The sequence below is a fragment of the Pleurodeles waltl genome, chromosome 3_1 (assembly GCF_031143425.1).
Source record: "Pleurodeles waltl isolate 20211129_DDA chromosome 3_1, aPleWal1.hap1.20221129, whole genome shotgun sequence".
In the NCBI taxonomy this organism is placed as follows: Eukaryota; Metazoa; Chordata; class Amphibia; order Caudata; family Salamandridae; genus Pleurodeles; species Pleurodeles waltl.
The window spans coordinates 418,753,484-418,770,847 of NC_090440.1; positions in this window are offsets into that span (position 1 = coordinate 418,753,484).

The window sequence follows — 17,364 nt, forward strand, 5'->3', positions numbered from 1 at the left end:
AAACCTCCACGTCACACCAACAGAAATACACCCACACTATCACGACACACAAATCCACGCTGCGGTCTTTCAACCGCGGTATTCCATTGGCGGTACACACTGCCGCGCTCAAAATACACACACTTCTACAAAACACCGCCACATTGGACAATTCCAAATACACACACCTGATACACATACACACACCACTCCCACACACCCAATACAATATAAAACACACACCCACATCACCCACAAACCCCTACTACCAAAAATTCCGAAAGAAGGCCAGAGAGAGACACCACCATCCACAAACTAGCATCCACAGGCACTCAACACCATCACCCACACAACTTCCATGCACAAAACACCACACACCACTACATATCACCACACTTATCATCACACACACCACCCCACACATCGCCCACACCACCCCATGGCACGGCAAAGACACCCCAGGTTCTCGGAGGAGGAGCTCAGGGTCATGGTGGAGGAAATCGTCCGGGTAGAGCCACAGCTATTTGGAGCACAGGTTCAGCACACCTCAATTGCACGGAAGATGGAGCTATGGCGAAGAATAGTCGACATGGTGAACGCAGTGGGACAGCAACCAAGAAATCGGGACGACATCAGGAAGAGGTGGAACGACCTACGGGGAAAGGTGCGTTCCGTGGTCTCCAGACACAACTAACAACATGGGAGGAGCAGGTCTTGGTGATTCTGCATCCTGAGGGCCTCGCAGGAGTCGGTGGAGGAATGGACTCTGGTAAGTCAAACCTTTAACTACCATATCCCCCACCCTACCTGCATGCTATCACAGACCCCCACCCTCGCCCCCTCCCCTATCACTCCAACTCCTCACAAATGTACTAATAACACAAACCACACATCCAAACACCAAGCCCTGCATGACACAACAAAGCATGGACATCCATCACTAAAGCATGCCCACTGCACATACCCATAACACCCCCCTCAATCATCATCACACAAGCCCCCACACAGGAATGCTAGCACTGGGGTACACGGTCACCCACCCATTCCACACCATGACACACACAGATGCAATAATCATGCTTTTACACCCCTGCAGGACCACTACCCAACGTCACCAGACAGGAGGGTCCAGACATCTCCACCCCACCCACAGAAGAGGCCCACAGTGATGACAGCAGCTCTGTCGAACTGGATCCAGATGACCAGCCCGGACCATCGTGGGCCTCGGGACAGTCGGTTCCCCTCACACAGGCACAGCCCACCACAGACCTTCCACCCTCTGGTAACACCAGCACAGCACCCACCCAGCGGGCCCATACCTCCGTCCCCAGGACACGTCAATCAGCTGTGTGTCCACCGCTACAGGGAACCCAGGATAACCCACCACCCCAACAACAACAGGGACCTGGGGGCAGTGGGCACACCGTTCAGGGGACGGAGGCCCAGGAACACAGGGGAACTGGGAGGGCTGCTGTGCGACAGGGGGCGGACAGGCCAAGGGAACACACTCTCCATGAGGCCCTCTGCTTCATCATGGGAGCCTACCACCACTCCCAGGAGACGATGGCAACGTTCCTCGCCAAGTTTCAGGAGACCAAGCGCATGCAGGAGGAACAGTATTTGGGGTTCAGGGAGGAACTCAGAACCATCAGCTCCGCCCTGGGCACCATCGTAGGGGTGCTGAAGGAAATACTTAACACCAGGAGGGACACTGTGGCACTACAAGGGGCCCCTGACACTAGCATGGACGATGAACTGCCCACCACCTCTGCCGGCGCTAGTGGACAGGAGGCACCGCCACAGGACCACAACACCAGCACCCCACCCACTGCAGACGGAGAACTACCCCGCAAGCGGTCCCTGAGATTCGACAACAAGACAGACCACGATGCCAAGACCCCCGCCAAGAAATGAGACCACCCTGATTGTCAAACCACTGTCCCACTTTGTAACCCAGTCTATGTTGGAACTGCCCCAGCTCCACTTCCTATGCCCATCTGGGCAATGTACCTGTGAGACTAATAGACTGGACTTTGCCATGGACATTCCTCCACCATCCCCCCTCACCAGTTTACAACCCCCTCCAATATTGAGCACTTCAATAAACACCCTTAAAGCACAAAACAATCTGGAGTCAGTCTGTGATTTCAAAATTGTGTATTAGCAATTACAGTGACAAAATGCTTTTTCAAATGTAATGTCAACATACCTATGTCACACAGCTCAAGTCCATGAGGAATCCAAGCAGATGACACACGTTGGAAACCACACCTGTGAAACCGTAAGGGAAAATGACAACTCAGTGACCACACACTGGGTGAAATCGACAGACAGGATAGAGGTAGAAGTGTTAAAGTACTTGTAGTAGGCAGGAATGTTTTCTCACCTGTGTGTCACTGGAAATATTGCTGGATGACTGAGTCCCTGTTGTCAATGTCTTCTTCCTCTGCTTCCTCCTCATCACTGTCCACAGGCTCCACAGCTGCCACAATACCGCCATCTGGACCATCCTCCTGCAGAAAAGGCACCTGTCGTCGCAAAGCCAAGTTGTGAAGCATACAGCAGGCCACGATGATCTGGCACACCTTCTTTGGTGAGTAGAATAGGGATCCACCTGCCATATGGAGGCACCTGAACCTGGCCTTCAGGAGGCCGAAGGTGCGTTCGATCACCCGTCTAGTCCGCCCATGGGCCTCATTGTAGCGTTCCTCTGCCCTGGTCCTGGTATTCCTCACTGGGGTCAGTAGCCATGACAGGTTGGGGTAACCAGAGTCCCCTAATAGCCACACCCAGTGGCTCTGGAGTTGACCCATCACATAAGGGATGCTGCTATTCCGCAGGATGTAGGCGTCATGCACAGAGCCAGGGAACATAGCATTTACCTGGGAGATGTACTGGTCTGCCAAACATACCATCTGTACATTCATGGAATGATAACTCTTCCGGTTCCTGTACACCTGTGGGGGGGACCAAAGCTACATGGGTCCCATCAAAGGCACCTATGATGTTGGGGATATGTCCCATGGCATAGAAGTCACCTTTCACTGTAGGCAAGTCCTCCACCTGAGGGAAAACGATAGAGCTCCGCATGTGTTTCAGCAGGGCAGGCAACACTCTGGACAACACGTTGGAAAACATAGGCTGTGACATCCCTGATGCCATGGCCACTGTTGTTTGAAATGACCCACTTGCAAGGAAATGGAGCACTGATAGCACCTGCACTTGAGGGGGGATTCCTATGGGATGGCGGATTGCTGACATTAGGTCAGGCTCCAACTATGTACACAGTTCCTGGATTGTGGCACGGTCAAACCTGTAGGTGATGATCAAACTTCTTTTCTCCATTGTCGACAGGTCCACCAGCGGTCGGTACAACGGAGGATGCCGCCATCTCCTCACATGTCCCAGGGGACAGTGCCTATGAAGGACAACAGCAACCACAGAGTCAAACAACTCAGAGGTATATACCTACAGTCTACACAGAACACCATTCATACACAAAATGTGGCCTGCATTTGTGTTGTGAGACAAGGCCTAGTTATGTGTGATGCAGTTGGTAGTTAGGCCATTTGGGCCCCTGAAATGGCGGCTGCCTGACCTCTAAACTGGACAATGGGATGTGAGGTAACTGCGCTGGCGTTGTACACCGTCGCGGTAGGCGATCGAAGACCGCGGCGCAATGCTGCATTGGTTAACATTGGACCCTATGGGTCCCAGGAGCCAATGATGATGTACGCCGGCGGTGATGGTACGCACCGCCGCGGACGTGACCGTCATTTTCTATCTGTTGAATCACTTGATACCTGATCTTCGACAGGAGAGGACCTACACTGCAAGTGCTGCTGTGACCTCGGTCTGGAAGAGACAATGGCTTGTGCGTCTGGGGAAAGGGCCCCTGCCTTCACTGCAGAGGAGTTGGAGAAGCTCGTCGATAGGGTCCTCCCCCAGTAAACGCTACTCTACGGTCCTCCAGACCAACAGGTAAGTACACAGGGAGCATGTTGTATGGGCTATGCCTGTGTGGAGAGGGCTGGTTGTAAGAAGGAAGGGGGCACAGTTCTGCCTGCATGAAGGACTGTGAATGCATGTGCCACATGGCAAGGGTGGGTATGTGGGCCACTCACTTTGATGGTGCAGTTGGTAATGACTTCTCTTCTTCTCCTGTACATGTCATGTAGGTCAGCGCCCACCAGAAGAAGGATATTTGGCGTGCCATCGCCAAGGACGTGTGGACCCTGGGAGTCCACCACACACGGGGCACCCACTGCCGTAAAAGATGGGAGGACATTCGCCGCTGGAGTAAGAAGACGGCGGAGGCTCAGCTGGGGATGGCCTCCCAACGTGGGAGGGGTGCCCGTCGAACCATGACCTCCCTGATGTTCAGGATCCTGGCGGTGGCCTACCCTGAGTTGGATGGGCGCTTGAGGGCATCACAGCAGACACAAGGGGGTGAGTACACTATCATTCAGCTGACTTTGTGTGCAGTGAAGGTGTCTGGGTGGGGGAGGAGGGCTGTGGGTTTCCCTAGGCCAGGGCGAGTTCTGTAGGCAAGGCCCTTCCATAAGGCAGGCCATGTGGCACCCTACCCAACCTCTGTAGAGTGCCAAGTACAGGTATTCATGCCCCTGTGTCATCTATGTGTGCAGATGTCGTCCATACCCTTGTAGGCCATTTCCCAGGAATTGCATCTGTAGAGCCCAACAGCGCGACATAGTGCAGGGGGCTGCTGTGTCTGTATTGTCCGCCAACGGTAGTGGTAAGCCATGCACTCAACCTGTCTTTCTTCTGTCGTCCCCCCCCTTTTTGTGGTCTCCCTGTTCTTGTGTGCATTAGCATCATCAGGCGGAGGTACAGTGGCACCAGAGCACGAGGGAGCTGCATCCCACATGGCCATGGAGGGCCACACTACAGACTCAGAATACACCAATGGGACGGAGGGCGAGGGGAGCACCACAGCGGTCACAGGATCTGCAACCAGCGACATGGACTTATCCTTTGATGGGAGCCCCTTTGTGGTGGCGGCAACATCTGTGCCCCCCACTTCTACAGGTACCGTCGAACCATGACCCCCCTGATGTTCAGGATCCTGGCGGTGGCCTACCCTGATTTGGATGGGCGCTTGAGGGCATCACAGCAGACACAAGGGGGTGAGTACACTCTTGAAGTGTGGTTAATTTTACGTATAGATTGCGCATTAGCTTCAGGCTTTAGGCCTTTGTGCACTTTGCCCTGAATGTCTAATGTCTTTTATTCATTAGCTGACAGCTTAGAGCTTCTATGCACTTTGCTCTAAATGCTTTTCATTACGCTTCGTACTGTTATTTTACAAAATAGCCAGTTCTACGGTGTCGTTTTTTATTCATATCACACTGTTTTGCCTACTTCAGCACTGGAGTTCTTCATAACATATTCACTCTGTACTTCAGTCAAGGATACAGTCTGGTACATTGCCGATAGACGTGGTAGACGTTTAGTCTTCAGGGTTCGTAGAAAGTATACATTACGTAGGGACGTTTCTTAGAACACCGGCGTGTTAATTATAAAAACACTTCCTAGTCCTAGTACACGGAAGAGGGAGATTCCGACCAGGGAACCACAACTAGACGCCGACTGCCTCGTTGCAGATGCTGAACCAGATCACAGGCCTTTGCTCAGGTATGAGGGCTTATGTCTCCCTGGTGATTCGGAAAGGCAAGCTAGAAGCTTAACATGCTGTGCTCTAAATAGAACAAGCAGAGGGAGAGTAGAAACTGTTAGGCAATATGATAGCTTTGTTCTTATGTTTTACTTTCCTGGTGACTATTTCAATCCTACTACGTTGTATTGTTCTGGTTATTGCGGCTCACGCCTTATTATCTAAAATACAGTTGTTTTATTAAAACATTATATAAAACATATACTGTCTTTGTCATTTGTATATGAGACCATATTGTAAATAAGAGAGTTGGTTTGGATCTGAGTGACCACGACTTCCCTGAGAAGTTCCAAAGATGTCATGCGCTCGGCTGCCCAATCATCTCTTCCCCGTGGGAGAAATGAGGCACTGCTAGTTAGCCGGAGCAAAAAACGGATTTAGGGTGACAGAATTCTTTACACGTGGGTCAGACTCAGTCCCCCACACCGTTCTCGATCCTGCTGCCTAGAAATCCAGTAGTCTCATTTAGGATAATGAGAGCCCACGCGACATGGCGCCGCCAACGTTTGGTCTGGCTCTAATGTTTAGGTCCGACTGACTCTCTCAGTCTCATATATATTTTGACTCCTCGGTTCTGTATGCGGAGACGTCCGCGGGGCTGAGGGTTTCCGCCAACACGGGATAGGTACGTCCTATTGCTTAGTGGTTGGTTGTTCAAGCTTGAACTTTGAAAGGAAAAAACCCCGATATTGGTGTGCCTTCTCTGACCTAGGGCTATTTTTTACAAATGGCGAATCCTATTGTAGTGAATATAGCAATCAATATGCGTCACCCGCTCACAGGACATTTGATAGCACATGGACTGACAGTCCAGGGGGGTCCAGTCACTTTTGTGGTCGACGCCCATGCAGCCTATAGGACAGAACTTTTTTATTCTTGGGTCGTATTTCCAGCAGCTGATGGGGGTAGAAATACTTTTCACGAATATACTGTTGCGAATGTCCCTGGACAATACAGGGCTTATGCATACTTAGAGATACCTTTATCTTATCAAGAACACCATAATTGGCTTGATGGCGCCCTCCCACATACAGTAGCACAAGTACGGTTAGGTCCGTTGAGTAATGATGGTCCGACCTGGCCTTTATTGGCTACATACACACCATATCCTGCGGTTGCAAATTTGGCAGTGGCTGAAGTGCGTCGTTTATATATAGACTTAACTACAACATACAGAAGACTAGTTCAGTTTGTGATGCAGACATTAAATACTAATGCAGCGCGTGCTGCTCCGGCGCACCCACAAGCTGTGGTTCCGGGAATAAATCCGGCCACAGTACATTCAGTTATGGGCAAGGTACCGGCTAAACGTGAGGAGACTCCATTTTGGCTGGCGCAAAAGATTAATACGCTGGAAGAAGTAGTTCCCCATACGGGACCTCAGGATAAACATAGAATTTTGACGATGTGTTTGCCGTATGGAATGGTTCCTCCGGTGGACCTTTGTAATACTTGGGGCACAGTGTTTTGCCGCGCTCTACACTACAGCACACGGTACACCGACTTTGGCTAATTTACCGGAAGTGCTTAAACAAATTCAGGATGAATATGGGGCTGCCCCTGCCTTAGATTTGGGCATGAAATTGATGGGGAATTTTGCCGCAGTTTCTTCTATCATTTTGAGTAATCTCAAGGGAGAGGCAGTAGCACTAGCCGTGCGAATGCGTCTTCGGGATGTTCCGCAGATTAATCAAGAGCGGGAACTTCCGCGAATAATAGCTGAAACATATTCTAGTATTGGTCGCGATAGCCTAGGGGCTAGACCGCAGAAACCACGATTGCAGGGTAAAAATAATAAAGATAATGCTAAGCAACAGCAACCTGAGGGTACAAAAAAGCGCTGGGAAAAGAAACAGCAAACACCTAAAAAAGATGGGGGACAGTCTCCGCAACCGGAGACCTCGCAGAATAGGTATAATCTCAGAAATAGGGATAATTTGAAGACGCCTGATAGATATCAATATACTGATACACGCCAATCTCGTTCCTTTCAGGACTCCTCAGAGAAGAGAAGTGAGAGAGGTGGGCGGTCAGAGCGGAGGACGGAGTACGTGAAACCGAGACAGGATTCACAACGCTCAGCGGAGGTTTCTGTTAAACAAGAAGAGAAACCGCTGCAACAGAAACAACAATTTAAAAAGAAAAAAGTGGCGGCAGTCTCTGTGAGACATGCCGCTCAAGAAGAGAATTCTCTTGACGAACAAGACATGGGCATTAGCACTGTTAGACAGCGCGGCAGAGGTCACAATAGTTCGCCGGAGTCTTCTAGAGCATCTGGAGGTGAAAGCAACTGATGACTTCATACAAGTCGAAACGGCGGATATGCGAGTCTCTGATCCTGATCGAGTCTATCTAGTGACTATACGATTAGAAGGGGACATTGACCGCATTATACACGCCATCGTTTGGAACCATGTGGTTAAATCATATGATGTTCTATTGGCCGAACAAGATTGGCCACCTGACTTTGTTCGCGACTGTCCGGTTGGGGAGGAGGTTATTAAACCTTCCTTCTCACCCCTTGTTCCGAGAGAACTAGCAGAGTCCTACAGTAAATCATGGGCTCTAGCACAAGCCCCCGCCCTATATAGAAATAATGTGGGGTGGGATAAACAATCACCTTATCATGTCATTCTGATAAAGGGCGAACCTCAGCCACAGCCACAGTATCCTATTAAATTTGAGGCAAGGGCATTGGTTAGGAAAATTCTTACACAATTGGAGTACCAGGGTGTCATAGAGCCCTGTGTCTCGCCGATGAATAATCCCTTATTTCCAGTTGCTAAACCGGACCATTCATATAGGATAGTGGTAGATTACAGACATTTGAATAGTCATACACGCACATATGCAATACAGAATTCACATAGAGCAGCGCTTATGAATAATATAGTGCGTAAGAAATACAAAACAACATTAGATATCTCGAATGGATTTTTCTGCCATAATATAGCGCCCGAAAGTCGGGACTATACCAGTTTCAGTGCGTTTGGCTCTCAGTAATTTTTTTGTCATTTCCCTCAGGGGTATAAGAATAGCCCGGGACTGTTTTCGGCTCATGTGACTGAAATGCTGCACGAGTTGGACCCTGAAGCGATATCATATGTTGATGACATATATTTGACAGACGATGAGATTCTGCAACATTTAAGACGCGTTTCGCGCATTGTTGTGGGATTTGCTGATATTGGCTATAAGTTTAATTTTAAGAAATCAAAGATTACCTTCCTCAGCGTCATTTTCCTGGGATATGAGTTATCGAGTGAGGGCAAGAGCCTAGCACCACATTTTTTGGAGAAATGTGCTTTATTGCAGCCTCCTAATACGGTTCGGAAGCTTCAGTCATTGTTGGGGTTTCTGAATTTTGGCAGAACTTACATTCCTGATTATGCTACGCGTATAAAACCGTTATACGAACTGATTCGCCCGAATTTTTTGAGTAAATTTTGGACGATTGAGCATACACGCATACTGCGAGAGTTACAGACTGATCTTTTAGCAGTTAAGCATTTACATACATGGGACAATAAGACACATTTAGTCATCAGGGTGATACCTGGGGCTATTGGGTTTACGTATGTGACCTTTAATGAGAATGAGACAGTCCCGATAGCATACAAGTCCCACTTGTATTCTGCTGCAGAACAACGGTTTGCACAGACTGAAAAAATACTCACTGCAGTACAGATGGCTGTGATTAAAGAAAGACCGCTTGCCCAGGGCCAACGCATCATTGTCGTTTCCCCGATTCCGGCCTTAGAGGCTGTTACAAAAGCGAGTGTTCCCAATTCAAAAGCTTTACACCCGCGATGGATACAATGGGCTACGTCTTTGACAGCCACTGATGTGGATTACATATTTGACCCTAAACTGCAGACTCAAGAATTTCTTCAATATGAAATAGAGTACCCAGTTCCTGCTGGCACATTGCCTATTGACCAATATCAAGTGGTCATGTATACCGATGGCTCTGCGCAACCAGCGGTTGGGACTAAACAACAGTATTCTGCTGCATGTGCGGTGGTGAGTGGAACTATGGAGGGGGAAGTGTTCTGCCCCCGACATACTTATACTAAAACCTTAGGAGATTGCACAGCACAGCTGGCTGAGCTCAAAGCTCTATTGTTAGCATTGGAGCACGCGGATCCGGCGACTTTGACCTTGCTGGTCTCTGACTCCTACTACTGTGTTCAGTCTTTCAATGAATATCTGCACTATTGGAAGTTGAATGGGTTCAGAGATTCTAAAGGCAACACCATTAAACATAAATTGTTGGGGGGTAAGGTTGCGGATCTGAAAGAAACGCTTCCTAAGGTCCATGTTGTGCATACACTTGGACACCAGCGCGTTGGAATACACGTTGCTGGGAATACTTTGGCTGATGAAGCTGCAAAGTCGGCAGTGGCTGTCGCCACTGTAGCCGCAGTGACTCGTTCGAGTTCCAAACCAGACACAGAGATTTCGGCTGCCATAAAAGCTACGGCTGATGGCACGCCATTTCCTAAAGGGTTTCCTTCTAAATATAGTTACTGCTTGAGTAGTGCGCTACATGCTGTTGTTAATATTCCAGGCATTGGTGTACGTGAATTGCCAAATAAAATTGAGAGACCTCGATTAATTTCTGCAGCACATGAAGGGGTGGCGTCTGCACATGCTGGCGTGGCTGCCACGATTTCGCTTTTACAGGCTCGTTACTGGTGGCCTGGTCTCTATAAAGAGACAAAGCAATATGTCCTTTGTTGTGACATTTGTCAACAGATTAAAGTTTCGTCGGCTAGACGCCCGCAGCAGACGCCCCTTCTGATTTCCAATAAATCTTTACAGTGTGTGTACTTGCATCATTGTGGTCCACTGACACGAGATAGTGCATACAAATATATATTGGTTGCTGTAGATTTGTGCTCCAGATTTGTGTGGGTCTGGCCACAACGCTCGGCTGACGCTCGGACTGTTATTAAAGATTTGCGCATCTTTGTCTATACATTTACAGTTGCGGCTTTTCATTCGGACCAGGGCCCTGCTTTTGCCTCTAAGGCATTCAGGAACACCATGGCTTCGTTGGGGGTCCAGCTCCAATTCTCGTCTCCATTTCATCCCGAGGGAAATTCTGTCGTGGAGCGTTTAAATCATGATTTAAAGCAATCCTTAACGGCCAGGGTTATAGGTACGGGTCGTAGTTGGCTAGCCCACCTGTATGGACTACAGAGAGCACTTAATAATTTGCCTAGATGATCACTGGGGGATCGTACTTCATATGAGTGCCTGTTTGGAACACGAATGTATGTTCCTGATCTAGATGGTCCTGGTGTGGAGGCGGCAGATACGCCCTTTGACATAAATGATCGTGTCACTGTTTTGCAGGATTTACAACAATTCCGTGAAGATAACTCTTCTGCAAGTGCTGCTTCCACAGGAATTAAGGATGTGCCAGTAACACCTACTGGTTGGATACCCAGGATTGGGGATCTAGTGCGTGAAAAGGTCGCAGTAAAGAAAGAATTTGGTCCTTCTTATCGAGCACCTGTCCGTGTGTTAGGGGTGAGCGGCACGAGAACTGTGATTTTACCGCCGCTGCAAGGGACCAAAGAAAATCGCTTTGTTTCCATTGATAATGTCAAGTTACAACATGTGGCCGATTCTGCACAGCAGACCAAGAGGGACAACCAGTAGTTCCGGCATCCCTCTCACTACTGGGGAAGAAGTCCCACTGCAGGTGATTTACACCGACGCTGTTTCCTCTCCGAGCTTGGGGAGGGTGGAAGATGATCTTGCGATTATTCCACAGACAACTATTAATATGGAATCTTTTGATCAAGTTGCTGTACGTTCTACTGATGTTTCTGAACATGTGGTTTATAGCGTGCCTAGGAGAGAGCCTCCATCTGCTTCTTTGTTCACAATTGCACCTTTTGCTAGAACTGCTTCTGGCTGCTTCAACGACGCTGATGAAGCAGTGTCCAGCTCTTCGTCATCGATATCTTCTGTCCGAGGTCCACGTAAGCTGCTGGATTGGCTTAAACGCACTTATTTTGTTTTTCCTTGGAACTATTTGTGGCTTTTTATGACTGTAATGAATATTTTTTTATGGTTGGGATTTGTGGTTACTTTTTTCCTAGTAATACATCGTCATTTTCTTCCTGATCGATCTGACATTGAGCATGTGGAGACTGTGTTAAAACCACATTTTTCTTCTCATATGGTTCGAAGAGACTTGTCCAATGTGAACATTTCTGCAATACCGATTCCGGATGGGATTGTGTGGGATAAAGTAATGTTTGATATATATGGTCCCACTGAATTGATTCAAATACTGTATGTCCTCAAGTTATCAATGAATGATATTGTTATACCAGGCATTGTTTCTGATGATTGGGATGTGAAGACAGTAGATTCTATGCTAACGGATTTGCAATATTATACTGTCTATGACGATGAAGATGCTTACCAATTTAGAGATGATCATGGTGACATGTTTTGCTACAACTATTATGGACACCACTTTATTCATAAGGCTAGTAGCCCTAAGTCCATATTTAATTATGTGCAATGGGAACATTGCTCGACTCCTCCACAAGGGAGTTCGAAAACGTATTATGATAAATTTGCATATTTTTCTGGGCATGATCAGCGGAATGCTAAGTCTTACTATTTTAAAGTTGCACCGTATTGTAATAAGCAAATTTTATTGACCGATACAATTACTATATTCAAATTTGTTTGTATCTAAACTTTCGGTCGAGGGATATGAATACTGGTTAAAGACTGTTGACTTGAAAAGTGTTTGGGGTACGAAAAATTGGCAGACGCAAGGCAGGGATACATAATTTAGAGTATGTATTATCCCTGTGCAGATGATTTTCCTCAATGACACGGTACAACAGACTAGCTGTTTGGGCTTGGCGACGATTAGAGAGTTGAATTTGCCTAGTATACCTGTCCCTTCCAAATTAAACAACTGGCAGCACTATGTGAATGCTACTTTTAGTGAATTTACACATTGGGTCCAGAATGGTACGCTTAACACTTCCTCGTTACATCCGGGCGGGTGGTTATTGTGGCCTGTGGACACTAATGAGTGTCATCAACATTTTGTCACCTCCTCAGGGGGGTTCAGGACTAGTAGGGCAGACCCTCATTGCATTTCACCAGAACGTGCTGATATTATAACTACGTACACCGTGGGGAAGCTTTGTCAACTATGGTTAAAGTCATCCACGCTGGATGCAGTTAGGTCACATCTCAAGTTACTGTCTAATGGTACTGATTTACAAGATTTTTTGTCAGGTCCAAAGGTACCACGGAAAAAAAAGGTTTTTATACGAAGTTTATAATGAGATTTGGAAACTTTCACAACAGGAGGCTGCAGCCCGGTTGAGGCAGATTGATCAAGAAAATCTGCTGCAGACTTTGTCTGTTGTTGATAATGGCATGCATGCCCTTTCTGACCGTGTTTACACGATTGACAGCATTGTTTCCTCTGCTATTGACATTATTAAATCAGACATGTCTTCTTTATATCATGGGCAGAGTCAGACACGGTCCATCATGCAGCTGGGTTGGACTCTTCAGACCTTGAAGGCGGGTCGCGTTCCATGGCAGCACATTTGTGCCAAGGAGATCTTTATCTCCTTTAATTTAACTCGTCAACAACAGTTGATGGCAAAAAAGGAAGCGACGTATGTTATGTTGAATATTGAGAAATTGGAGAAACTGCCTTTTACGGTGGCTGAGATTCCGTCAGCTGAATGGTTGATTCATGGGGTTATTAATTTGCCTATCTCCACTCTGCAATTTACTTCTTGTTTGAAGCACATTCCGGTGGGTAGATATGAACTATTGGGAGACAGTTACATACACGAGGTGTGGGAGCTCCCCTTTCAATACAGATGTATTAATCGTTTGAGGGAGGTTTTTCTTAGCGGTAGTGCATGCGAAGCTTCTGTTAGCCATTCCATGGTTTGTAAACAGCTGTCCTTGCACGGAGCGTGTAACGCTTCGATTGCTAACTTAGCTTGTTATTTGAAGGGTGTTCCAGTCCCGGTTATTAAAAACACTTTCCAGGTGCTTTCTAACGGCAGTTACATTGTTCTTAACAGCGAACGCTGCTGTGGCATGCGTGCTGGAATAGTTTACGTTGTCGTTGTCAACAAGGCCGTTACGTGCTGCGGGAATGTGTTGTTTCCCCCCACTCAAATTAGGGAGGTAGCGGACATCTGGCCTCATATTGCTACTTCCAAGGTTGATTTCGACAAGTTGAGTCGGCTGAAAGCTTTATTGTTTCAAAAGCATGTGGCCCTTACATCTGCTAGCGAGACCTACGCACTTCAGGTGGCAAGGTCATCGGCGGAGATACAGTCCCTTTTGAATACTAAATTTCCCAGTCACTTCGGTGAACTTGTGGGACGTATATTTAATGCATCCAGCACTGCTGGTATTGCTCATTTTTTCAAAGCCGTTGGTGTTGGTTTCACTCACACCTTCTCTTCCATATTCGGTTTGATACCTTCGGCTATACACTCTATTTTCGGAAGCATTTTTGGGGGTTTCCCGATTACTTTGGCTTTGTTGGCTGGAGTTTTGCTAGTGTTGCTATTTTTTCGCAATGGCTGTCCCGCCACGACGAGATCCTATATTGCTGCTCCCGTCAGCGCAGCTGTGTCGTGAACGCATGATGCAGCGTTTTGGAGCAACACTCCTGGGACAATTGGAGTGTGACTGGTCTCTGTCATTCAGACCGGTTTTGGATTGTGTGCAACCCGTGTTTCGGTGCCTTTGGTGCTCCTTTGAACATGCACTGGCTTTCTGTCTCTCACTCCAGCGCCCTCCAGTGGTCGATCCTGATCTGTTGATGTTCCCGATTAGGGCTCATTCCCAGACTTGTGCACTACGGTTGCGTTTGCTTCGTGAGGCGGTTTATGACATTCCCTTCCTGGAGGAAGATGGTATTGTCTCTTTCATTTGCCCTGCACAGGGTGCCTCCCTGAATGGTTTTGGGGCTTTGGAACACACCTGCTCCATGGTACTTTGTGGCGTGGATCTTCCGATATTGACATATATCTAAGTGGAGGAGCTCCTACGTTCTGTTGCTTCTGTCTGACAATTGGATTTTTTTTTTTCCCCTTCAGCAAAATTGACACTATATTGAATTTGGCTTTATCGTCACATGTTTCCTAAATTTATGGCTTTGTTGTCTTCTTACCTTGTCGAAATCTATTGTTTATTTTTGGGGCATGTTTTTATGTTATTGGAACCACTAGCTACCGACAAGGGGAGGGTGTAGTGTGGTTAATTTTACATATAGATTGCGCATTAGCTTCAGGCTTTAGGCCTTTGTGCACTTTGCCCTGAATGTCTTTTATTCATTAGCTGACAGCTTAGAGCTTCTATGCACTTTGATCTAAATGCTTTTCATTACGCTTCGTACTGTTATTTTACAAAATAGCCAGTTCTACGGTGTTGTTTTTTATTCATATCACACTGTTTTGCCTACTTCAGCACTGGAGTTCTTCATAACATATTCACTCTGTACTTCAGTCAAGGATACAGTCTGGTACATTGCCGATAGACGTGGTAGACGTTTAGTCTTCAGGGTTCATAGAAAGTATACATTACGTAGGGACGTTTCTTAGAACACCGGCGTGTTAATTATAAAAACACTTCCTAGTCCTAGTACACGGAAGAGGGAGATTCCGACCAGGAAACCACAACTAGACGCCGACTGCCTCGTTGCAGATGCTGAACCAGTTTACAGGCCTTTGCTCAGGTATGAGGGCTTATGTCTCCCTGGTGATTCGGAAAGGCAAGCTAGAAGCTTAACATGCTGTGCTCTAAATAGAACAAGCAGAGGGAGAGTAGAAACTGTTAGGCAATATGATAGCTTTGTTCTTATGTTTTACTCTCCTGGTGACTATTTCAATCCTACTATGTTGTATTGTTCTGGTTATTGTGGCTCACGCCATATTATCTAAAATACAGTCGTTTTATTAAAACATTATATAAAACATATAGGGGGTGATTCTAACCCCGGCGGTCTTAGACCGCCGGGGCCAGGGTCGGCGGGAGCACCGCCGACAGACCGGCGGTGCCCCGCAGGGCATTCTGACCGCGGCGGTTTGGCCGCGGTCAGAATGGGTAAACCGGCGGTCTCCCGCCGGTTTACCGCTGCCCTGGGAATCCCCCATGGCGGCGCAGCTTGCTGCGCCGCCATGGGGGATTCTGACACCCCCTACCGCCATCCTGTTCCTGGCGGTTCGCCCGCCAGGAACAGGATGGCGGTAGGGGGTGCCGCGGGGCCCCTGGGGGCCCCTGCCGTGCCCATGCCTGCACCAGCACACCCACCACCACACCCCGCTCATGTGCACTCAACACCCCACTACCATTTACATGTCCCCTGTGTCCTCTCCCAGTGTGTCTGTGACGCCCCCTCCGAAGATACACAAACGCAGGCACACACCAACCCAACAGCCATCCACCTCACGACAGCCTCCAGCCCATGCACCTGCACCCAAATCCACAAAAGTTACTCCTCCTACAACCACCACCTCTTCCTCCACTCCCAAACCCCCTCCAGCTACCCGTCCCAGTGTCTCCAAAAAACTTTTCCTGTCCACCCTTAACCTATTTCCCACCACCCCCGTCCAACTCATAGGTCCCGTACTAGCACCTCAGCCAAAAAAATCTCCGGGACCAGTGGTGCCTATTGTTACAGGTATGTGGAGTGTGCCTGCCCACCAGGCCAGCCAATGTGGCACGGAGCCTCAGCACAGCCAGTCCCCCCCCTGTGAAGCACCAGAAGTTGGACAGTGCCCGGCGGGAGAGGGGGAAGACTCCAGACAGCCAAGCCGCTCACAGGGGTCCCGGGGGGAGTGTCGACTCAGCTGTGACTCCTCCCAAGGTGGGGAAGGGGCAGAAGAAAGCTGGGAGGAGCAGCACGGCGGAGAAGACCACCATCATCCCCGCTGCCCAGGAGGCCTCCGCCAGCCCCATCGTCACTGCCCAGGAGGCATCCGCCAGCCCCATCGTCACTGCCCAGGAGGCCACCGCCAGCCCCATCGTCACTGCCCAGGAAGCCACCGCCAGAGTCACTGCCCAGTAGCCCCCCGCCAGAATCACTGCCCAGGAGGCCACCGCCAGCCACAGCCCAGCTGGCCAGGAGGTCCACGCAAGCCACAGCCCAGCTGACCCATGAGGGACCGCCAGCCACAGACCTGCTGGGCAATGAAGGACCGCCTTGGCAAGGACCGCTGAACAGGGCAAAGACCGCCATGGAAAGCACTGCTGAACAGGCCAAGGACCGCTGAACACTGCAAAGACCGCCATGGAAAGCACTGCAGAACAGGTCAGACACTGGCAACTCAAGCACCGCTGAACAGGCCAAGGACCGCTGAACAGGGCAAAGACCGCCATGGAAAGCACCGCTGAACAGGTCAGACACTGGCAACTCAAGCACCGCTGAACAGGCCAAGGACCACTGAACAGGGCAAAGATCGCCACGGAAAGCACCGCTGAACAGGGCAAAGACCACCATGGAAAGCACCGCTGAACAGGTCAGACACTGGCAACTCAAGCACCGCTGAACAGGCCAAGGACCGCTGAACAGGGCAAAGACCGCCATGGAAAGCACCGCTGAACAGGTCAGACACTGGCAACTCAAGCACCGCTGAACAGGCCAAGGACCGCTGAACAGGGCA